The sequence below is a fragment of the Rhinopithecus roxellana genome, chromosome 1, assembly GCF_007565055.1.
Source record: "Rhinopithecus roxellana isolate Shanxi Qingling chromosome 1, ASM756505v1, whole genome shotgun sequence".
Lineage (NCBI taxonomy): Eukaryota > Metazoa > Chordata > Mammalia > Primates > Cercopithecidae > Rhinopithecus > Rhinopithecus roxellana.
The window spans coordinates 150,688,633-150,714,094 of record NC_044549.1 but is presented as its reverse complement, the minus strand read 5'-3'; the positions used below and the strand labels follow the sequence as shown (position 1 = coordinate 150,714,094).

General features: G+C 36.4%; 1 protein-coding gene and 1 non-coding gene across 3 annotated transcripts in view; both read right to left on the bottom strand.

Moving 5' to 3' along the window:
* Positions 1-25,462, bottom strand: part of FGF12 (fibroblast growth factor 12) — a 593,021-nt gene that overhangs the window by 385,416 nt on the left and 182,143 nt on the right. The window lies entirely within an intron of this gene.
* Positions 16,619-16,722, bottom strand: LOC115892228. The gene has a single exon (XR_004052117.1). It is a non-coding gene; the product is annotated as a small nucleolar RNA U13 (small nucleolar RNA).

Genomic DNA, 25,462 nt, shown 5'->3' with positions numbered 1-25,462 from the left:
TCATTTTATTTTTTGCCTTTTCCTTATTTGTAACTTCTTTCTGACAGTGAAAAACCCGACTTTCATTATTTGTAATATATTCACTTATTTATTAAATCCTACTACACTTAAGGTAGTTAGAGAATTGCTAACTGATACTCCTGTGAGAGACACTTATTACAATAGTGCAGTATTTATATACACTTGTTTTTGTCTTGAACTTGACAGTATCCAATCAAAATATCATTTTCTTTTGAAAGTGATTTAGGTTGTTTCTTTACTTGCCCATCCTCTTCAGTGTGATTTGGTTATTCATTTGTAAACTTATATTCCATACACATTGATCTTGATTATTTACCTAAATTTAATTAACTTAAATTATTTTTTTTATTTGGGTGCATGAAACATTACTATAGTACTTGCAGTCAAAGCTTTACCAAAAAGTATAGCTTGATCATTGTTATTCCCTCATTATCCCTCCTGGCCAGTTCCTGTTCATTCCTTTTTTTCCACTTATTTCCCATGCACTGCCTATAGGTAACTGGTTTCTTTAGTTTATCTTGCCTGTGCTTCTTTTGTACAAATGCACACACACTCTTCTATGTAGTGGTCTTTTGATTGTTTCCAGTATTGTGCTATTATAAACAATGCTGCAATAAGTAACCTTAGGTGTAGCATTCTCATATTGTAGAAAACACTGCTAACCAATACTCCTGCGAGAAATACACTCTGTGTGCCTCCAGGGTAGCTTCCTAGAAATGGAAATGCTGGGTTGAAAAGTATGTGTGTAGATATTTATGCTAAGTATTGCTAAATTTCATTCCAGAAGGCTTGTATGAATTTAGATTCTTGCCAGCAATATATGATTCCCTATTTTCCCACAGCCTTACCAACATAATGTATTGTCCTACTTTTTCATTTATGTCAGTTTGATTGTAATGTTTTAATTTGCATATCTCTAATTATGATTGAGTTTGAACATTTTGTCATTTGTTTGAGAACTTTTTTCTTATCTTGGAATAGATACCTCCAGGATTTGCTGCTGCAGTTGGACATTTTTCATCTCTTCTAATAACACTTTAACAAGTTGTCTTGAATAAACACAGAGCTTGTTAGCCATAAGAAAACTTGAAAGATGAGTTATCTAATTCAAATGGAAGGAAAATGTTTTTAAATCATCATAGTAAAATATGAGGTCAAAAAATTATTTTGCAAAATATGCAAAATATGAGGCCAATCAGTTCTAGATAATAAAAACTTATGAATGTCAAGGAAAAAAGAAATCGCTCATTAGTCAAAACTCAGTACCAAAAGAGGGGCACAATACAAAATGGGTGTTTCCACCCTTTTCTCCTATCACCTGAACACTTCTCTGACCCTATAAATTACACACATTTCTTGAGACCTACCATAGAAACCACAGCGATCTCTCTGGTAAACTTTCCCTCCTATCTCCTCCCCCAAAGCAGTCACAGCTTCCTCGTAGTTCCCAGAGCACACTGTAGTTCCTCTATTATAGGATTTATTTTATTCAGCTTGCACATACATATTTTCCCTCCCAAGAGACTATGAGGCTTTTCGCCTCCAAATTTTGGTGTTCATGTTCATATCTTTTATGTTTGTATATCTTGGTACCTAGAATATGTAAGAAATAATTTATTTAAATATTGATGAAATGAAAAAATGGGGACTTTTTGTGATTTTCCAATTGGGAAAAATATTTATAATTCTATGTTACATTTACAAACCATAGCCCAGAAAGAATTTAGAGTGAGTCTATGAATTAGATAGAAGATATAACTTATTTTTAAACATTTGAAAAGTCGTAAGATTCACACATGAGAGAAATACTAAATATATCCAAAATAAAATATTAATACCATATAAGATTTCAAGGATAAAAATGTTTGGTAACTTAGTGTACTAGAGAAAATATAGAGGAAATGGGAACCCTCATACATTCTTGTTAAAAGTGAGCGTTAATGCCTTTATGGATAGTTATTTGTCTCTACCCTTCAAACTTTAAAAAGCCAATTTCCCCTTTGGCAATTTCTTACGTAGATATTTTAGATATAGTTGTACAAGCATACAACAGTGACAACTGCACAAAGTAGTCAGTACAACATTGTTGATAACACTATTTGATACTAGTGATACTAATCTATCAGTAGGGAACTAACTTACATTTTGGTATATTCCCATAAAGTAATGTGCTACAATTTTTTTTTTAATGTAGCCACACTATATGTATTGATATGAATAGATTTGTGAAATTTATTACTGAATTTAATAACCATATAAAAGAATATATGTATGTATATATATCTATATAGCTTGCCACAATTTGTGTAATCTAGAAAATAAGAATGTGCATACATTCATGTTTATAAACTCATGGACTCTTTCTGAAAAGGTACATAAGAAATTGGCATCAGTTGTAGTCTCAGGGAGAAAGATTAGGTAGCAGAACAGAACAGAGAGAGGGAGACTTACTTTGGACTGCATTCCATTTTATAATTTAAAAGTGCACCGTATGCATATTACTTCTTCAAAATAAATGACATACAACAACAAAAATCAATTATATGAATTTTGCTTTGATTTTTAAAACGTATTTATTACTAAGCTTAATTAAAATACAAAAATCCGGAATGTGAAGGAGACACACAGGGACTAGAAATGTTATTTCTAAGTTGCAACAGGATATAGTCTTGATGCCTGAGAATCAGAAGACCTAAGTGAGAATCATAACTTCTCAGCGCCTAACAGTAGAATGTTGGTACCAAAAGGAGTTCAAGTTTTGATGATCCTTATCCTCTAAGACGAAGGGATGCATGAGTAAATGATAAGAAATTTCCAAAGTGCCATAAATCCGAGCTGCTACTCTTATTTTATTTTTAAATTATATATTCATTTTTAAATGGAAAGTCTTACATTTAGGTGACATTGGGAAAAATAGTTACTTCCATGTGATTGATAGAAACCATGTTTGATTCCCACATGCCCTTCTGAAATTTCAACAATCTTGAGTATTAAAGACACCAAAACAGTAATAAAGAGCCCTATCCAAGTCTGATAATAAAGATTCACCCAACCTCTTTTAGCTTTCATATTATCCAAGCTCTCCGAATAAAACTGTCATCAAGTTTTATAAGATACTGTTAAGTCCACCTGTTAAATGAATTTTAAAATACTCATTTCTATTCACTGCACATTTAGCAAGTGCATATTTTGTTTAAATATAACCCTGCCCTCAGTGGACTCACTATCTCATAGAGATGGAAAGAATATATAGCTATACAAACAATGGACAGAGAAATGTGAAGCCTGTAGCGATAGCACAGATGAGAAGAGCAATTCTGATTGCCTAGGAGGGATGCGAACCATGTAAAACCACATAGTAGTATCATGACATTTGTAAAGAGGTTCTTCCAAATTGCAGATAGGAGAAGGAAATGTGGAATGATTTCATTTGGGGTTTTAGGGAATAAAATTTTAACATAAGTCAACCCATGGTAGACGTTTATTTGCTAACTCCATCCTTTCACAGAAAAAAAAAAGGAACATTGACTTCTTCAAAAGTCACCTGGCCCCCAGCAGCCGGGCTGCAACTAAGTGGCTCAGAACCCCTGCCCCCTTCCTAGTGTAATATTCTTTAAAAGACACTATGATGCTGCCCTTGATTTTGATAGCATCAGAATCAAACCTACTTGATACTATGCATAGAAATGATTTCAGGACATTTTTCTCTTCCCTGGAAATTGAATTTTCTCTGTAAATTGTCTGCTTTCTAGAAGCAGAAGGTAGTCATTCATTTAAAGATCTGACCAATAAAAATAAGCATTGCCTTTATGGTAAACTATGAGGTTTCTATTAGTGTTAACTTTCAGAAAAGGGCATAGGAAAGAGTCTAAACTTACTGACTTTGGCTAACTTTCCTGATGGCAAGTTTTTAACTGTCCTGATACAAGTGGTTGTGGGGCAATGGTTAGAGTAGGAAAAGGAGGAGAAAAAGGGTTAACTGGAGAAGTTCATCAGGATCCATATCGAAGATTTGTTGGACATGCAGTAATTTGGAGAATGAATATTTTAGCCCCTTTAAGGTGATGGTTATGCACACAAATATATTCACAAGTATACATATGTATATATCTTTGTGACTGCGCATAACACAGGTTAAGCCCAAAGTTGCCACTCTCACATACCAGGCAAGAGCCACATGTAGAATTTTGAAATCTCCTTTGTGCATTATTTTTCTATCCTCTTTCTTCCCTTCCACAAACATACAAACATCTTAAAGAAGAGGCAATATGTACTACCTTCACTTCAGTATTTTTCTTTCTTAAACCCACTGAGTGCTGCCTCTTGCTTGCACAATCTCACCAAAGTTCTTTTTATAAAATCACCATAATCAACGCTATTCCAGATACAATGGGCACATTTTGTCCTAATGCTACAAAGATGCAAGTAATTATATGTGTTAAAATTATTGATCATTTTATTTCAAGAAACTCTTCCTCATCTTCAGAAACACCATTTTTCTCTCGGTTTTCCTTCTACTTCTCTATTAACATCATAGTTCTCTTTCTGCCATCCTCTAAGTGTTACTATTTACCAAGCTTCAATCTCTTCTCCATTTTTGCTGTTACTGGACATCTTCTTACACATTAAAATTCTTGCACTATTGATAACTCCTGGATCTGTGTCTGCTGGCAAGATAACTACATGGGTTTAATCATCCATTTCCAAGTTTCCCTGGAAATCTCTACTAAAGGATCCACAGGTATTTAAAAAAAAAAAAAAACCATAACTACAACTGGACACATTTCTTTCCCTCTAAACTTCTTGCACTCCATATTTTAATGAACAACTACATCTAATTATCCAGTTTCCAAATTCAAAGCCTTGTGAGCCATCCTAAACTGTTCTTGCTAACTTATCTCCAGTCAAACAGAGTATTATAGATACTATTTGTTTAACTTATCTAACAGCCATCAGTTTATTCTTGCCTTCCTTCAGGCCCTGATCACGTCTTGCCCAATTACTACAACATATTTACAAAAATATTCCAACTGCCTTAAATTTAGCCTCCATACTGCCAAAATAATCACCCTAAAACTCAAGTCCCTAAAGAATGTGGCTCTTCAGAAACTTTTCATAGTATTGAAGATTAAGTCGACAATTTAAGTTTGGTACATAAAACCTACAATGATTTGCTTGTCTTCTTTTATCTCTGTACATGAACTTAATTCAGTCCATATCCTTGAGTCTCATTGTTTTTTTATCTTTTTTTTTTTTTTTTTTTTTTTTTTGAGTCGGAGTCTCGCTCTGTCGTCAGGTTGGAGTTCAGTGGCACCATCTTGGCTCACTGCAACCTCGCCTCCCAGGTTCAAATGATGCTCCTGCCTCAGCCTCCTGAGTAGCTGGGACTAGAGGTGTGCACCACCATGCCCAGTTAATTTTTGTATTTTTAGTAGAGACTGGTTTCACCATGTTGGCCAGGATGGTCTTGATCTCTTGACTTCGTGATATGCCTGCCTCAGCCTCCCAAAGTGCTGGAATTACAGGCGTGAGCCACCATGCGTTGCCTGAGTTGCACTGTTTCGTGTTCGTGTCTACATGTTTTTGCACATGATATTTCACTTGCTTAGACTATCCTGCTTTCTTTCTTCTTCCAGTGAGTTCATACCCACCCTTCAAAACTTGGATTCATTATCGCCTCTGTCAACAAACCTTCCCTGGCTGGATTAGGTGCCATTCTTTGGAGCTTAACTGCACATATTTCTTAGCATAGAACTTTCACACAATAATCTCTGATTTCCAAAAAGCCAAAGTACTTATAGAAAATTTAGCCAAATAGTCATGCAAACAAATATATTATTACAACTGTAACAGCTACACAAAAGAAGTACATGATTTTATAGTGTCTAAAGAGGTGGTAGAAGTGTTGATTTAGCCACAGAGGAATCAGGAAACACTTAGGCACTTACCACATCATAGCTTGTGTCACAATTAGTTGGGCACATGTTTATATACAGTTCCTCACCTCAAGCTTATACACACAGACACACATATACACACACACACGTCACTTTTGTTCCCTTTCATGGCAAGTCATAAAAGTCATTCATCATGAAATATTACTATTTCTGCCTTTCCCCATATACAGATGCTACTTGAAACATAGGAAATGGTCAATAAATATCTGCCGAATTAACTGAAAACTTTACCCAGAGTTGCAGAATTGTTATATGATTCTGTTTCTTTAGAGTTAACCATATGGTTCGACTGAAGATAAAGCCTTAATCAAATTTATTATAACCTTACATTTCAGTTACAACAAAAGCAGCATGCGTCATGCCTTCTGTCTTTCCTAAAAATCAATGACACACCTACCACATGGTTTCAAGTATGATAAAAATAAAGGAGGTCTTGAAAAAATCCAAAAGAAATGCAAACCAGGAGAAAAGGAGCCTTTGGAGCCCTTAAATTGGTGCTATGACTTGAATGTGTCCTTAACATTTCATGTGTTCGAAACTCAATCCCCAAACATATATTGATAAAATTTGGAGGTGGGGCCTTTGGGAGGTAATTAGGATTAGATAACATCATCAGAGTGGGACCCTCACGATGGGACTGGTGGCTTTATAGGAAGAGGAAGAGAAACCTGAGCTAGCACACACTTGCCTTCTGCTGTGATATGACACAGCAAAAAGGCCCTCACCAGATGCTAGCAGCCTTCCTTGCTTCCAGGACTGTGAAAATTAAATGTATTTTTCTTTATAAATACACAGTCTGTGGTATTCTGTTATAACAACAGAAAATAAACTAAGATGATGACTAGTTTAGGATAAAGATCCTGAAAGACCAACAGAAAAAGACCTGGGAGAAGGGGTTCATAGTATTAGTCTGAAAGGTTGTATACTTCCAGTTTTGCCATTGTTTCCATTTCTAGTTTTATAGGTTAATTAACAAATGATGAAAAATGGAAGGATCAGAATGATCTGTTTTCTATGGTCTTATGCAAGTGTACATTGTAAGCATTCAATATGTAGATATGAAAATCACTGCAATAATCCTTCTAGGAGCCAGCACTAGATAACCATCTGCAGCATCCTGGGCTTATGTAAATAATCCATTTAGACTGAAGTTATTTTCATTTTTATTTTTTTATTTGTACATATTTAGGGGTGTATTAGTCCATTTTCATGCTGCTGATAAAGACATACCAGAGACTGAGCAATTTAAAAAAGAAAGAGGTTTAATGGACTTATAGTTCCACGTGGCTGGGGAGGCCTCAATCATGGTGGAAGGTGAAAGGCATGTCTCACATGGCGGCAGACAAGAGTAGAGAGCTTATGCAGGGAAACTCCCCATTATATAATCATCAGATCTGGTGATTCTCATACATTATATGAGAATAGCACAGGAAAGACCCACCCCCATTATTCAACCACCTTCCACTGGGTCCCTCCCACAACATGTGGGAATTCAAGATGAGATTTGGGTGGGGACACAGGCTAACTATACCATTCCACCCCTGGCCCCTCCCAAATCTCATATCCTCACATTTCAAAGCCAATCAAGCCTTCCCAATAGTCCCCCAAAGTTTTAACTCATTTCAGCATTAACTCAAACGTCCACAGTCCAAAGTCTTATCTGAGACAAGACAAGTCCCTTCTGCCTATGAGTCTGTAAAATAAAACCAAGTTTGTTACTTCTGAGATACAATGGGGGTTCAGGCAGTGGAAGAAATTGGCCCAAACAGAGGGGTACAGGCCCCATGCAAGTCCGAAATCCAGTGCAGTAGTCAAATCTCAAAGCTCCAAAATGATCTCCTTTGACTCCATGTCTCATGTCCAGGTCACACTGATGCAAGAGGTAGGTTCCCATGCTCTTGGGCAGCTCGGCACCTGTGGCTTTGCAGGGTACAGCCTCTCTCTCAGTTGCTTTCATGGGCTGGTGTTGTGTGTCTGCAGCTTTTCCAGGCACATGGTGCAACCTGTCAGTGGATCTGCCATTCTAGGGTCTGGGGGATGGTGGTCCTCCCAGCTCCACTAGACAGTGCCCCAGTAGGGACCCTGTATGGGGGCTTCAACCCCACATTTCCCTTCCGCACTGCCCTAGCAGAGGTTCTCTGAGAGGCCTACCCCTGCAGCAAAAGTCTGCCTGAACATCTAGGCATTTCCTTACATCCTTTGAAATCTAGGTGGTGTTTCCCAAACCCCAAATCTTGACTTCTGTGCACTGGCAGGCTTAACACCACATTGAAGCTACCAAGTCTTGAGTCTTGCACCCTCTGAAGTCATGGCCAAAGCTGTACATTGGCCCTTTCAGACTCAGCTGGAGCAGCTAGGACACAGGGCACCAAGTTCCTAGGCTGCACATAGCATAGGGACCCCGGGCCCCACTCACAAAACCATGTTTTCCTCCTAGTCCTCTAGACCTGACATGGGAAGGGGTGCCATGAAGCCCTCTGATATTCCCTGGAGACATTTTTTTCCATTGTCTTGGGGAACAGTATTCAGCTACTCATTACTTATGCAAATGTATGTAGTCGGCTGGAATTTCTCCTCAGAAAATGGGATTTTCTTTTCTATCGCATTGTCAGGCTGCAAATTTTCCCAACTTTAATGCTCTCTTTCAGTTACAAAACTGAATGCCTTTGACGGCACCCAAGTCACATCTTGAATGCTTTGCTGCTTAGAAATTTCTTCTGCCAGATACCCTAAATCATCTCTCTAAAGTTCAAAGTTCCACAAACCTTTAGGGCAGAGGCAAAATGCCACCAGTCTCTTTGCTAACACATAACAAGAGTCACCTTTGCTCCAGTTCCTCACAAGTTCCCCATCTCCATCTGAGACCACCTCAGCCTGGATTTCATTGTCCATATCATGACCAGCATTTTGGTCAAAGCCATTTGACAAGTCTCTAGGGAGTTCCAAACTGTCCCACATTTTCCTGTCTTCTTTTGAGCCCTCCAAACTATTTCAACCTCTGCCTGTTACCCAGTTCCAAAGTTGCTTCCACATTTTTAGGTATCTTTTCAGCAGCACCCCACTCTACTGGTACCAATTTACTGTATTAGTCCATTTTTATGCTGCTGATAAAGACATAATGGAGACTAGGCAATTTACAAAAGAAAGAGGTTTAATGGACTTACAGTTCCACCTGGCTGGGGAGACATCACAATCAAAGCAGAAGGTAAAAGGCACATCTCACATGGCGGCAGACACGGGAAGAGAGCTTGTGCAGGGAAACTCCCAGTTACATCATCATCAGATCTTATGAGATTTATTCACTATCGCAAGAACAGCACAGGAAAACCCACCCTCATAATTCAACTACCTCCCATGGGGTCTCTCCCACAACATGTGGGAATGCAAGATGAGATTTGGGTGGGGACACAGCCAAACCATATCAGTGAGGTGCATGAGAAATGTTCTTACACATACCTAATGTGTAGCAATTAAAGGAAGGTATCTAAAGTGTCCATCACCTGAGGATAATACATTTTTATCAAGTATGGTCATCCTATTCTGCTACCAACCATTACATTTATTCCTCTTATTGGATTGTATGTTTGTACCCTTAACCCACTTCTGTTCATCCTCCTCTCTCCCTCCTGTTTTTTTTTTGTTTTGTTTTTGTTTTTTTAATTTTGACATCTACGTTCTCTTTTGATCCACTTTCTGTCACTTGGTGGAGCTTAGTGTTTAGAGCTTGAGCTTTGAAATCAAACTGGACCTAGGATTACTTCTCAACTCTTACACTTACTGGGTGAGATGACTGCTCCATCTTTCAGTGGTTATCATGTCTACAATAGACTGAGTATTCATACTTCCTTAGAATTGTTGTCAGAATTAATTGAGATAGAATATCTTAATATGGTGCCTGCCAGATCATAGATGCTTAATAAGTTGTGGTAATGATATGGCAGAGAAGTTTATTGACATTTATGACTTTTGGGAAACTCTACCAGTAATAATCCTTTTCATCCTTTCATCCTTGAAGATTTATTCAACAACAGCAATATCGCTCATTTGTTATTTGAGATTATTTTAATAATTTCTCTTCTGTAGCTATAAAATATTTAAGAATTGTCTTTGAAGGAAAAATCTAAGAAAATTGGATTTTTAGTAGAAAGCTTTTGAAGGATTTTGCTTCATCAAAATTCTATAAGAAGTGAATACTAATGGGTATGGGGTTTTTTTCCAGGGTGATGAACGTGTTCTGGAATTAGAGAGTGGTGATGGTTGCATAGCCTTGTACATATACTAAGAACCACTGAACTGTACACATTAAAAGGGTAAATTTTGTGGTATCTGAATTGTATTTTAATATACATATATATATATTTTTTTTAGATGAAGTCTTGCTCTGTCGCCCAGGCTGGAGTGCAGTGGCACGATCTCCACTCACTGCAAGCTCTGCCTCCCGCATTCACACCATTCTCCTGCCTCAGCCTCCCGAGTAGCTGGGACTACAGGCACCTGCCACCATGCCCATCTAATTTTTTTGTATTTTAGTAGAGACAGGGTTTCACTGTGTTAGCCAGGATGGTCTCCATCTCCTGACCTCATGATCCACCCGCCTCAGCCTCCCAAAGTGCTGGGATTACAGGCGTTAGCCACTGCGCCCGGCCTTTTTTTTTTTCTTTTTAGATAGAGTCTTGCTCTGTCACCCAGGCTGGAGTGCAAAAGAGTGATCTCAGCTCACTGCAACCTCCACCTCCCGGGTTTGAGCAATTCTCCTGCTTTAGCTTCCAGCGTAGCTGGGATTACAGGTATGTGCCACCATGCCCACCTAATTTTTTTATTTTTAGTAGAGACAGCTTTTCACCATGTTGGCCAGGCTGGTCTCGAACTGACCTCAGGTGATCCATCCACCTCAAAGTACTGGGATTACAGGAGTGAGACACCACACCCAGCCCTGCAGTTTAATGTTTTAAAACTATCAGAAAAATATTAGACAGCAAGATAGTTTACAGCTACACACGTTATTAGAGTGGTGATTTTTTTTTCTTTCCTGTTTTCATTTCAGTTGTCCATCCACGTTGTAGATATTATGATCAGTTTGTTTGTCAGACTCTTAGATGACATTATAAGAGCTACACATTGCTGAGTTCAAGTCCCAGCTGTGTGTTCATGGACACATTTCTTAAAATTAATCTCATTTTTCCCATTTGCAAAACAAGGTTAATAATCTGCCTTGAGGTTTGTTGTGGCAAAAGGAAAAAAGAAAGAAAGAAAAGGAAATGCTTAACATAGAGGTTAGCACTTAGCGGACTCCCCATTTACAGAAGATCTTTAAAAGGACTAGTACATTCTGAAAAAGAGGTTTGGACATTTTTTCTTTTTTCTTTTTTTCTGGTCAGAACCTTTTATGAAACATCCATTGGTCATCCCTATTTTAAAAATTCATAATTATTTTAAAGCAAATGAAAATACTTTTCTTAAAGGTGAAATTTAAGACTTAAAGTTATTAACAACATTTTGGGTTGTTATATTTTGAAAGGAAGGTATGTGAAGATAAAATTTGGAAAATCAACCCCCTTCTTTAATTTTCCACCACATGCTTGATGCTGTCACTGACACCTCGAGCTGAGGAATATAAGTAGCTTTTGCTCAGGAGGTGTTAGTCTGATGGCAGCTTGCTTGGATAGTGCTTTTTGTTTGTTTGTTGTTTTTAGTCCATGGTCTTACCTAGACACTCAGCATTAGACCTACATTCTGGATTAGCCTATACTAAAATCATTCCTTTGCCATTCTTTTAGTTTTCATAAGTTCGATGAGCAAAAAGCCATTATTGAAGGTGAGAAAACAGTCTGTCTTATTGTTTCATTTATATATTGAAATATATATATATATATTTGTATATATATGGGGAAAATATTGAAAGCATATACACAAAAAATATAACTGTAGTTATTTCTCAGTGACCATTTTGGTGGTGGTTGTCAATTGTGGAGAAGCTGGGAGAATGGCTGCTCAGAGCATGCATTCTGGAATTGAATTTCCTGGGCTTGACTTCTGCTCTACCACTTACTGCCATATAACTTTGTGCCACTCACTTAACCTCTCTAGTCATCAGTTTCTATTTATATAAAATGTGAATAATATTATATAACAGGGTAAAGCTTAACTGAGATAATGTATGTAAAATGTAAGGTACAATGACAACAGGACCTCAAAAAAAACTCAATAGATATCAATATCAATTCTTATTACTGCATTTCTATATTCTCATATTTTCTAAAAGTATTATTGAATACTTTTTAAATCAAATAAATATTGTTTTAAAAAATAAGCATCTTTATGTGATTTTTAAAAAATAAAAATCACTTATAAAGTGATAAAAATCACTAAGAACATCAAATAGTCAGAATATGATTGTTGAGATTACAGCATCAAAAAATACTTCTATGACCTAATACATGTTCTTCATCCTTGGGCTCTAGTGAGAGCTGTATAATGTTTATAAAAATTATTATTATTCTCTGTTCTTCTGAAGTCAAATGCAGAATTTTTCTGGAAAACCATAAGCTGGGAATTAGATGGAACTTTCTGATTTTCTTTGCAAAGACTTTCAAGGATTGGAATTCCACTTCTAGGAAGTAAGTTAAGCAATTTTGCTAAGGCAGATACCAAATACTCTTCTTGAAAAATATACCAATTCCAAGTTTTATTATATAAGCCTACATGTGCTTCCAGCCCAGGTATTGGTGCATTTCAACATTTACTGAATAGGGTGCCCTTTCCTCAATGTATGTTTTTGTATGCTTTCTTGAAGATCAATTAGTTGTCAGTATTTGGCCTATTTCTGGGTTCACTATTCTGTTCCATTGGTCTACATGCCTATTTTTATACCAGTACCATGTTGTTTTGGTAACAAAGTCTTGTAGTGTAATTTGAAGTTGGGTAAGGTGATGCCTCCAGATTTGTTCTTTTTGCTTAGTATTTCTTTGGTGTGTGGGCTCTTTTTTGGTTCCATATGAATTTTAGGATTTTTTTTCTAGCTCTGTGAAGAACATTGATGACATTTTGATGGGGATTGCACTGAATCTTTACATTGCTTTGGACGGTATGGTCATTTTCACTATATTGATCCTTCCATTTATGAGCATGGGCTGTCTTTCCATTTGTTTTTTTGTTTTTGTTTTTGTTTGAAATTTTGAATGACATTTCAAAAATTGAAAAAAGTGTGCTTTTAATCTTGGGGTCTCAGAAATACTTACTACAAGCTTACAGAAAGCCAAAACTAACTGACTATGCAGATAGTCTAAGAAAGAAAAACGGAGATGGATACATTCCTAGAGTCAGTTTTCTAATTCCCAACCTTTTTTGGTGAATGCACTTCTATTTATATTTCAATAGTTTTGGGGGAACAGGTGGTTTTGGTTACATGGATACGTTCTTTAGTGGTGATTTCCGAGATTTTAATGCACCTGTCACTCAAGCAATGTACATTGTACCCAATATGTAGTCTTATATCCTACATCCTGCTCCCAACCTTTCCCCCAAATCCCTAAAGTTCATTTTATATATATATATATATATACTTACGCCTTTGCATCCTCATAGCTTAGCTCCCACTTATACACACAATATTTGACTTTTCATTCCTGAGCTACTTAGTTTAGAATAATGGCCTCCCGCTCCATCCAAGTTGCAGCAAAAGACATTATTTCATTTCTATTTATGGCTGGGTACTATTCCATGGTGTTTATATACTATATGTTCTTTCTCCACTCATTGGATGATGGGCACTCAGGTTGGTTCCATATCTTTGCAATTGCGAATTGTGCTGCTACAAACGTGTGTGCATGTGTCTTTTTCATATAATGGCTTCTTTTCCTTTGGGTAGATATCCAGCAGTGGGATTGCTGGATTGTATAGTAGTTCTACTTTTAGTTCTTAAAGAAATATCCAAACTGTTTTCCATAGGTTGTACCAATTTACATTCACACCAGCTGAGTAAATGTGTAAAAGTGTTCCCTTTTTACCACATCCATTCCAACATCTATTCTTTTTTTGGCTTTTAATTATGGTCATTCTTGTAGGAGTAAAGTAGTATCTCATTGTGGATTTACTTGACATTTCCCTGATAATTAGTGATGTTGAGCATTTTTTCTTGTTTTTTGTTTGTGTCTAATTTTGAGAATTGTCTATTCATGTCCTTTGCCCACTTTTGGATGGGATTATTTGTTTATTTCTTGCTAATTTGTTTGAGTTCCTTGCAGATTCTAGATATTAGTCCTTTGTGGGGTGCATAGTTTGTGAATATTTTCTTCTCCCACTGTGTGGGAAATACATTTACTTTGATGACTATTTCTATTGCTGTGCAGAAGATTTTGAGTTTAATTATATTACATTTATTTATTTTTGTTTATGTTGCATTTGCTTTTGAGGTCTTAGTCATAAATTATTTGTCTAAACCAATGTCTAGAAGAGTTTTTCCAATGTTATCTTCTATAATCTTTATGGTTTCAGGTCATAGATTTAAGTCTTTGATCCATCTTGAGTTAATTTTTGTGTAAGGGGAAAGATGAGGATCCAGTTTCATTCTTCTACATGTAGCTTGCTAGTTTTCCCAGCAACATTTATTTAATAGGGTGTCCTTTCCCCAATTTATGTTTTTGTATGCTTTGTTGAAGATCAATTAGCTGTAAGTATTTGGCTTTATTTCTGGGTTCTCTATTCTGTTCCATTGGTCTACCTGCCTATTTTTACACTCGTACCATGCCGTTTTGGTAACTATAGTCTTGTAGTATAATTTGAAGTTGGGTAAGGTGATGCCTCCAGATTTGTTCTTTTTGCTTAATATTGCTTTGACTGTGTGGGCTCTTTTTTGGTTCCATATGAATTTTAGGATTTTTTTTCTATTTCTGTGAAGAATGCTGATGACATTTCGACGGGGATTGAACTGAATCTGTAGATTGCTTTGAGCAGCATGGTCAGTTTCACTATATTGATTCTTCCCATTTATGAGCATGAGTTGTCTTTCCATTTCTTTGTGTTGTCTATGATTTCTTTTAGCATTGTTTTGTAGTTTCCTTGTAGAGATCTTTCACTTCTTTAAGTATATTACTAAGTATTTTTTAATTTTATTTTTTGTAGCTGTTTTAAAAGCAATTGAGTTCTTGATTTGATTCTCAACTTGGTCGTTGTTGGTGTATAGCAGTTCTACTATTTGTGAACATTGATTTTGTACCAAACTTCTGATGCTTGTTTTTAAAGGCAGAGTTTAAAGACTAACTATGAGTGACACACATACACTGTATACACAACAAGTGACAATAACATTTTTAATTTCTCAATTAATTTTCTTAACCAAATCAGAAACAAATTTTCTGGAATTTGCCTTCAGGTATTTTTAGCAAGGAAAGTGACCAAATATGAAATAAATTACTATTTCTTATGGTTTTTGCTTGTTTATTTTTTCTTCTATGAAACAATTCTAGTATTTTTAATGCACAGTCATTTGGGGACATCAACCGCTGACCATAGTTATGTGGCATGACACTTAGCAAGCTGCAGACATTATCTGAAATTGTTTTCTCTAAACTTGTTTCTCCTACACACCATCACAAGTAAACAAATGATGGATGTAAATATCTATTTTCAAAAGGCATTTCATCTGACACCATCTTACTCAGAGTTTTTGTAATTGCATGGAGAAAAAATTTAAAATAGCGTGTGCTCAGGGACTCAAACCAATTTTGATTAAAAATGGTTGAATATTTCACTTCTTCTTCAAAAGTATATAATGGTTCCTTGTAGCCTAAAGTCAAATTACCAAAATCTGTAACTTGGTGTGTTCAAGAACTGGCACAATCTTCAGCTAGCTTTCTGGACACAGTTTATACAATATCATTTTTCCCATAATTACTTCAAGTCTACAATCCCTTACCAGAAACAGCTGGGGCCGAGTGTGTTTTGTAATTCAAGTTTTTGGGGGGAACAAGGTGGTATTTTTTTTAAGTAATACAGTTAATGTATAAAATATTAGCAAAAGCTATGTATGTTGGGGCTGCACCTATAATGAAATACATTGATATTTCTTCAGTAAAATCTATAAATATTCTCATAAGTGGGATAAATAAAGACTATAAATGGCCTCCTGTCAATTCAGGTCAGTCTGTACCTTAAGGAAAAACAACAACACACACAATGGTTTTCAGAGCTTCTTGAATTTAGAAATCAAAGACAGTAAAGTGTAAGCCTGCACTTGCTTTACTTGGACATAGACTTTGGAACTTTTGAGCCTTTGTTCATCTTCTTTCCTTAGCCAAAAATGTCCTTTGTATCTCTTCTAATTTATTAAAGTTTATCATGGGCCAGTCCAAACGTCAACTCTTCCATAAAGCCTGAAGTCAGAAGCACCCCAATTTCCTCTGTTGTCTGCATGCATATCTTTCTTCACAGGCTAGAAAGTCCATAGGGAATAGTTCTGTGTCTGATTTGCATTACATACTGTGATTCCTGGCAATGTATTTTTCCTCAAAAGAATATAAAAGTTGGATGAAGCACGACTGCTTGAAAACATAAATGTTGACAAAACAAACCCAAAGCATTCAGTGTCCTATCTATTCCTATTTTATAAATGTGAATTTTTATAAGATGACTTTTTTTTTTCATATTAGATGGGTAATGTGCCAATGTCTTGACAAGGTTCAAGGATGGCATATCTCACTCATGCACGTGAACACTCAATCATCATGCTTATGAACTACAAAAGGATCGGGTTTGGTTTTTTTAAAAAACTAATTTTACTCAGAATCTATTCTTTCTGGTCAAATATTTTCTAGTGATTCTAAGAAAAAAGTATAAGCAGTATAGTTGCTAGCTTTCTGTTACAGTTCAACACACTGAGTAAACTTCAAAGAAGCTGGGTTTAGGTTACTGCAGTGCTCAGGAAATGTGCGTTTTTAAAAAATTACCTTACTCATATATTACACTTCTGATTTTTTCTAATCATTTAATCATATTTCTATCGCTTCCAGAAGCAAAACCAGATTGTAAGTTCTTTATTTTTATTTTTATTTTTTTAGATGGAGTCTTACTCTGTCGCCCAGGATGGAGTACAGTGGTGTGATCTTACCTCACTGCAACCTCTGCCTCCTGGGTTCAAGTGATTCTCATGTCTCAGCCTCCCAAGTAGCTGGAACTACAGGTACATGCCACCATACCTGACTAATTTTTGTATTTTTGATGTTGGCCAGACTGGTACTGAACCCCTGACCTCAACAGATCTCTCTGCCTTGGCCTGCCAAAGTGCTGGGATCACAGGCATGAGCCACCATGTTCTTTAGTCTATTAAAAATGTATCTTTTTATTTGAAGTTCTTTGCAGTGCTCTTTGTAGACAATTAAGAGTGGCTGATAATTCATATATGACTAAATAATACTAATTTTGAATAAAATCATTTTAAATTACCTATTTTAGAAGTATTTAATATTAATAAGACAACTATTTTTCTAATATTGGAGATCTGGGGACATTCCTCCAAATAGAAATACCACCTTACTATTGTAAGTTTCAGTGGATACTTTGATTTTAAGTCTTTTACCTTACACAATTTATGATCTTATATTTTATTTCTACAATTAGTAGACTATCATATGAAGTGATACTCCTGACTCCTTTTGTAATAAAATCATTATTAGGATATGCTATAAAATGAAACAAGAAATGAATAAAATTATATTATAGGTAAAAGCAGAAATAGTATATAAGGTGTGTTTTGGCTATGGCAGGGGATTTGAAGAACAATGCTGAATAATATCTATATCACAAAATCAACTATAATAAGCCAAAAATAGGTTTTTCATATTTGGTACTAGCCTCCATATGAAGTAGCTATCCTAATATATAGTACCATATAACATCTTTTTAGTCATTCATTCACCCATATATAGTCTTTCGTCCATATATCCATAGGGAAAAAATTCTACTCAAAATTAAAACTCCCCTCTTAGGAAGACAGTTCAATTAAGGGAGAACAGGTCTTCTTTCTTCAGCAAAGCATCTTGGTAGATCAAAAAATGCACAGAGGAGTCAGAGAAATTTGGGAGTAAGACTGGAGGAAATGGAATTCATCTACAGAACAATGTGAGAAGAAGTTGGAGCTCCTGTGAGCCCTCTGGAAGGGACTAAGGAAAACTGAAAACCATGGTAAGAGGCTGGAGTCTGAGGTGTAGAAATGGCCAAGAGACTTTTTCAGAGAACAAGGATAGCTGTACAGTCTCTAAAATGAAATAATTTGACAGAATCAGAGTTAAGAGCTAGAGGAGATCACGAAAATATAAACTCACCCTGAAAATTTGCATACAACTTAGCGGTGGTTGGGGTGGGCAATACTGAGTTCTAAAATTCATAGAATGGAGCTCAAACCAGTCTTAGCTAGGTCTTAATTGGTATAATGAATTTAGCTATATCTGAGATACAAAAACTACACATGCACGTATTCATATGAAGCAAGTGTTCTAGAGCTCATTTATTCAACAACCCCAAATATCTGCCACATAGATACCAACCTGAAAGAAGATGCAAAGAAGGGGCAAAGCAAAGACATCTAACCCCCCACAAATGCTGTCATAAAATTGCAGCAATAAATTTTCCATAGCTTGTAGGCTTTCATTATGTCCTGATACAATATGTATTTACATTTTTAAAAATTCTGTTTACCTTTTTACAGACTACTCTACACGGCTATTTCACCACACTCAACAGTCTAGAACTACAGCCCACACACCAAATCCAGCAAACTGCCTGTTTTTGAAAATAGAGTTCCATTGGAACACAACCATAACCATTTGTTTCTGTGTTGTCTATGACTGTTTCAGGCTACAATCTCAGAGTCGAGTGATTGTGACAAAGGCTATATGGTCCATAAAGCCTAAAATATTTACTATCTGGCTTTTAGCAGAAAAGGACTGCTAACCTCTTAACAAGAAGCAAAAGTTGAAATAGATTTAAAAACATATGGTGAGAAATAACTATTTTATGGCAAAAAAGTAAGCAAACAACAAACCAACAAATATCATGCCCTCCAAAGTCACAATACATGGTGCCATCATGTGTGAAGACAAATAATACCAGACAGCCTAACAAGTTGTTAGCAAGTCTCCGAAAGTGTATTTTACAGGGCGATACAATTATTAAAATTAATAATAATGATCCTGAGACATCAACAAAAACTGTAAAATTTGTTGAGGATTTTCTAAGACATTTGAAAAAAATATATAAAAAATAAGATTTTTGCTTTTGGTATTTCGATTTTTTTAACTTTTAGTTTTTGTGGGTACATACTGGATGTATTTATGGGGTACATAAGATATTTTGATACAGGTATATAATGCATAATAATCACATCAGGGTAAACGGGGTATTCATCACCTCAGGCATTTATCCTTTCTTTTTGTTACAAGTAATCCAATTATACTTTTAGTTAACTTTAAATACATAATAAATTATTATTAACTTTAGTCTCCCCGTTCTGCTATCGTATACTAGATCTTATTCATTCTTTCCAACTCCATTTTTGTACACATAAACTATCCTCACTCCCTGCCACTACCCTTCCCAGCCTCTGGGAACCATCATTCTACTGTCTATCCCCATGAGTTCAACTGTTTTAACTTTTAGCTCTCACAAATCAGTGAGAACATATGAAGTTTATCTTTCTGTGCCTGGCTTATTTTACTTAACATAATGACCTCCAGTCCTATTCATGTTGTCGCAAATGACAGAATCTCATTCCTTTTCTATGGGTGAATAGTTTATATGTACTACATTCTCTTTATCCATTTGTCTGTTGGTGGACATTTCAGTTGCTTCAAAATCTTGGCTATTGGGAATAGTGTTACCATAACATGAGAGTGTAGAAATCTCTTTGATATACTGATTTCTTTTCTTTTGGGTATATACCTAGTAATGGGATTGTGGGATCATATGGTAGCCCTATTTTTAGTTTTTTGAAGAACCTCCAAACGATTTTCCATAGTGGTTGTACTAATTTACATTCCCACCAAGAGTGTACAAGGGTTCCCTTTGCTCCACATGCTGGCCAGTGTTCGTGATTTCCTGTATTTTGGATAAAAACCATTTTAACTGAGGTGAGGTGACATATTGTTAGCTTTTATTTGCATTTGTCTGATAATCAATGATGTTGAGCACATTTTTATATACCACTTTGCGTGTCTTCTTTTGAGAAATGTCTATTCAGATCTTCATGTATTTTTTAGTGAGATTAATAGATTTTTTCCCTATAGAGTTGTCTGAGCTTCTTATATATTCTGGTTATTGATTCCTTGTCAGATGGATAGTTTGCACATATTTCCCCCATTCTGTGGGTTATCTCTTCACTTTGTTGATGGTATCCTTCACTTTGCAGAAGGTTTTTAACTTGATGTGATCCCATTTGTCCGCTTTTGCTCTGGTTGCCTATGTTTGTAGGGTATTACTCAAGAAATCTTTGCCAAGAATAATGTCCCGGAGTGTTTTCCCAAAGTTTTATATTATTAGTTTCATAATGTAAGGTCTTAGATTTAAGCCTTTAATCCCCCCAACACACCTTTTTTTTTTTTTTTTTTTTTTTTTGAGACAGAGTTTCACTCTTGTTCCCCAGGCTGGAGTGCAATGGTGCCATCTTGGCTGACTGCAACCTCCGCCTCCCAGGTTCAAGTGATTCCCCTGCCTCAGCCTCCTGAGTAGCTGAGATTAAAGGTGCGTGCCACCATGCCTGGCTAATTTTTTGTATTTTTAGTAGAGATGGGGTTTCACCATGTTCGCCAGGCTGGTCTCAAACTCCTGACCTCAGGTGATCTGCCTGCCTCAGCCTCCCAAAGTGCTGGGATTACAGGCGTGAGCCACCGCACCAGGCCTTTAATCCATTTTTATTTGATTTTTGTATATGGTTAGCTAGAGATAGGGAGTCTAGTTTCATTCTGCTGCATACGGATATCCAGTTTTCTTAGCACAATTTATTGAAGAGATTGTCCTTTCCCCAATGTATGTCCTTGGCATCTTTGTTAAAAATGAGTTAACTGGAGACATGGATTTACTTCTGAGTTCTTCATTCTGTTCCATTGGTCTATTTGTTGAATTTTATCAAATAATTTTTCAGCATCAATTGAAATGATCTTTTTTTTTGTATTTTGTTCTGTTGATATAATGCATCGCATTGATTGATTTGTGTATGCCGAACCATCCTTGTGTTTCTGGAATAAATTCCAGTTGGTCATGATGAATGATCTATTTAATGAGTTGTTGAATCCAATTCAGTTTGCTAGTATTTTGTTGAGGATTTTTGCATCAATGTTCAACAGGGATATTGGCCTATAGTTTTCTCTTCTTTTTGAGGTGTCTTTGTCTGGTTTTGGTATCACGGTAATACTGGCCTCATAAGTTTGGAAGTATTCCCTTCTCCCCTATTTTTTTGAATAGTTTTAGTAGGGTTGATATTAGTTCTTCTTTAAATGTTTGGTAAAATTCACCATTGAAGCCATCAGGTTCCAGGCTTTTCTTTGCTGGGTGACTTCTTATTACTGCTTTGATCTGGTCACTTGTCATTTGTCTGTTCCCGTTCTGGATTTTTTCATGGTTCAGTCTTGGTGGGTTGTATGTGTCTAGGAATGTATGCATTTCTTCTAGAATTTCCAATTTGTTGGCATAGAGTTGCTCATAGTAGCCTCTGATGATCCTTTGGATTTCTGCAGTATCAGTTGTAAAGTGTTCATTTTCACCTCTGATTTTGTTTTTGGGGGGCCTTCTCTCTTTTCTTTCTTAGTCTGGCCAAAGTTTTCTTAATTTTGTTTATCTTTTCTAAAAACCACTATTTTGTTTCATTGCTTTTTGTATTGTTTTCTTATTTCACATTCACTTATTTCTACTATGAACTTTATTATTTTTCTCTACTAATTTAGGGTTTGTTTTATTCTTGCTTTTCTAATTCTTTAAGAAGCACAATTAGGTAGTTTATTTGAAGTTTTCTAATTTTTGATGTAGGTGATTATAGCTATAAGCTTTTCTCTTAGTACTGCTTTAGCTGTATCTCATTGGTTTCAGTATGTTGTGTCTCCATTATCATTTGTTTCAAGATTTTTTTTCAATTTCCTTTTTCATTTCTTCTTTGACCCATTGGTCATTAAGGAACATACTGTCTAATTTCCTTATGATTGTATAGTTTTCAAATTTCCTTTGTTAATGATTTCTAGTTTTATTCCATTTTGGTCACAGAAAATACAAGATATAACTTCCAATTTTTTGAATGTTTTAAGACTTGTTTTGTGGCCTGACATATGGTATATCCTTGAGAATGATTCATGTGCTGAGGAGAATATGTATTCTGCAGTCATTGGGTAAAATGTTCTGTAAATATACATTAGGTTCATTTGGTGTATTGTGCAGATTAAGCCAGATGTTTCCTTCCTAATTTTCTGTCAGGATGATGTGTCAATGCTGAAAGTGGGGTTTTTAAGACTCCATCTGTTATTGAGTTGGAGTCTATCTTTCTCTTTAGCTCTAATAATATTTCCTTTATATATCTGGGTGCTCCAGTATTGGGTACACATATATTTATAGTTGTTATATCATTTTGCTGAATTGATTTCTTTATCATTATGTAATGACCTTCTTTGATTCTTTGTATAGTTTTTGTCTTGAAATCTACTTTGTCTGATGTAAGTATAGCTATTGCTGCTCTTTTTGGTTTCTACTTGCATGCAATATATTTTTCCATCCCTTTATTTTCAGTTTATGTGTGTCTTTATAGGAAAGGTGCAACTCAACATTGGGTCTTGTTTTTTTAATCCATTCAGCTACTCTGTGTGTTTTGATTGAAGAGTTTAGTCCATTTAAATTCAATGTTGTTATTGATAAGTAAGGACTTACCCCTGCCATTTTGTTACTTGTTTTCTGGTTGTTTGTGGTCTTCTTTCTTTCCTTGTTTCCTGTCTTCCTTTTAGCAAAGGTGATTTTCTCTGACAATATGTTTTAAGGTTTTAAGTTCTTGATTTTTATTGTGTTTGTTGTGTATTTTCTGATCGAAGTTACCATAAAACATGCAAATAATATCTTATAACCCATTATTTTAAATTAATGACAAATTAACACTTATTGCACAGAGAAAACTAATTAAAAGTTTAATTTTAATTGTGTCCCCCCACTTTTTAACTTTTTGTTATTTCTATTTATATCTTATTACACTATCTGTATCTTGAAACGTTGTTGTAGTTTATTTTTTATTGGTTCATCTTTAGTCTTTCTACTTAAGATGTGAGTAGTTTACACATCACAATTATGGTGTTAAAATGTAGTGTGTTTTTCTGTACACTATTACCAGTGAGTTTTGTACCTTCAGATGATTTCTTTTTGCTCGTTTACAAACTTTTCTTTCAGACTGAAGAACTCTCTTACATTTCTTGGAGGACATGTCTGATGTTAATAAAACCCCTTAGTTTTATTTGTCTGGGAAAAATCTTTATTTATCCTTCATGTTTGAAGGAGAATTTCACTGAATCTACTATTTTAGGTTACAAGTTTTTCTCCTTCAGCACGTTAAGTATGTCATGCCACTTTCTCCTGATCTGTCAGGTTTTCACTGAGAAGTCTGCTGCCAGATATATTGAAGCTAAATTGTATGTTATTCATTTCTTTTCTCTTGCCACTTTTAGGATCCTTTCTTTATCTTTGACCTTGGGGGCCTCAGCCTCCCAAGTAGCTGGGACTATAGGTGCACATCACCATGCCTGCCTTTTTTAAAATGTTTGTATTTTTAGTGGAGACGGGGTTTCACCATGTTGGCCAGGCTGGTCTTGAACTCCTGATCTCAAATGATCCACCCGCCTCAGCCTCCCAAAGTACTGGGATTACAGGTGTGAGCCACCACGACTGGTCCATTCTTTTTTCTTCTTTTTTTCTGTCTCCCCTCGCTGTCTATTTTAAAATAGCCTGCCCTCAAGCCCACTAATTATCTCTTCCATTTGATTGATTCTGCTGGTAAGAGACTCTGATGCATTCTTCAGTATTTCAATTGCATTTTTCAACTCCAGAATTTCTGCATAATTCTTTTTTAATTATTTGAATTCCTTTGTGAAATTTATTTGATGGCATTCTGAAATCCTTCTCTGTGTTATCTTGAATTTCATTGCACATCCTCAAAACAGTTATTTTGAATTCTCTGAATGAAAGATCACATATCTCTGTCTCTCTAGGATTAATTGTTGCTCCCTTATTTAGTTCATTTGGTGAGGTCATATTTTCCTGGATAATCTTGACGCTTGTGGATGTCTGTCAGTGTCTGGGCATTGAAGAGTTGGGCCTTTATTGTAGTCTTCACAGTCTGTTTTTGTTTTTGTTTTTCACCTGTCCTTCTTGGGAAGGCTTTCCAAGCATTCAAAGGCACTTGGGTGTTGTGATCTAAGTTTCTGGTCACTGCAGCCCCATCTGTATTAGGGAGCACTCCAAGCCCAGTAACAATATGGTTCTTGCAGACTTACAGAGATACTTCTTTGGTGGTCTTGGATTAGATCTGGAAGGATTGTCTGGATTACCAGGAAAAGACTCTTGTTCTCTTTCCTTACTTTCTCCCAAACAGCTCAGCTCTGTGCTGAGTTAACTAGGCTAGAAGAAAGGTGACATGAGTACTCCTGTTGTCACCACTGTTAGGACTGTGCTGGGTCGGACCTGAAGCTATCATGGTACTGGGTCTCACCCAAGCCCTGTAGTTACCACTGCCTGACTATCACCTAGGCTCACCCAAAGCCCTAGGGCTCTACAGTCATCAGGTGACAAAGCCACCCTGGCTTTTGTCCTTCCATTCAGAATGGTGAGTTTGCTCCAGCACTGGTCAGGTCCAGCGATGTTGTTCAGAAGCCAGTCCCTTAAGTCAGAAACCTTAGGATTCTACCTGGTGCTCTGTTCTACTGTGGCTGAGCTGGCACCCAAGCCACAAGACTAAGTCATTCACACTACTCCCTCCCTTTTCTACAAGCACAGAGTTTCTCCCTGTGGCCACCCTTGCCCCAGGCCCATGGCAAGTACTGCCTGGGTACCATTGATGTTCTCTCAAAGCCCAAGGGCTCTTCAGTCAGCTTGTTGGTGAATGCTGCCAAGCCTGGGACTCTCTCTTCAGGACAATGGGATCCCCTTTGGTTCCCATTTCATCTCAGCACATAGTCTCTAGCACATAGTACCTAGCACATACTCTGTAGCACATAGTCTCTAGCACATGGTCTATAGCACATAGTACTAAGCTCATAGTCTCTAGCACATCGTATCTAGCACATAGTCTCTAGCACATAGTACCTAGCACATAGTCTCCATCTCATAGTACCTAGCACATAGTACCAAGCACATAGTCTCTAGCACATAGTCTCTAGCACATACTTTCTTGCACATAGTCTTTGGTTCAGGGCTAGGTTCAGAAATGCCATTCAAGAACCAAGGCCCAGAATGGGGACTCCAACACTCTGCTTGGT